The 328-nt window shown below is 29.9% G+C and overlaps 1 protein-coding gene across 1 annotated transcript in view; it reads right to left on the bottom strand.

Moving 5' to 3' along the window:
* KCNH8 (potassium voltage-gated channel subfamily H member 8) overlaps positions 1-328 on the bottom strand; it is a 318741-nt gene that overhangs the window by 66384 nt on the left and 252029 nt on the right. The gene's annotated exons all lie outside the window — the stretch shown is intronic.

Genomic DNA, 328 nt, shown 5'->3' with positions numbered 1-328 from the left:
ATATTTGATTTGGGACGTTAACTAAGATATTATTTATTCATTTGTAAAATAGAAGTAATAGTTATACTACTGGATTTTTAACAAGAATCAAATAATATGTTGGTGTAACAGCACGATGTAAACTTAATATGTGGTATAACAACAACAATAATAAATAAAATAGTTGGCAAATTAAACTCATATGAAGAAAAATCTGAGTTGACATATGTATCCATAATTTTCCTAATCTATAGCAGTTTCCCTGCCACTTCATCTCTTAATTTATGCTCCAGAGTAAAATTGCATGGAGTTTCAACTCCAACCTACCAAGAATAGCCAGCACCATGCT

This window comes from Pteropus vampyrus, unplaced genomic scaffold (genome assembly GCF_000151845.1).
Source record: "Pteropus vampyrus isolate Shadow unplaced genomic scaffold, Pvam_2.0 Scaffold1, whole genome shotgun sequence".
In the NCBI taxonomy this organism is placed as follows: domain Eukaryota; kingdom Metazoa; phylum Chordata; class Mammalia; order Chiroptera; family Pteropodidae; genus Pteropus; species Pteropus vampyrus.
The sequence above is the reverse complement of the archived record's forward strand: the minus strand, read 5'-3'. Positions and strand labels throughout refer to the sequence as shown.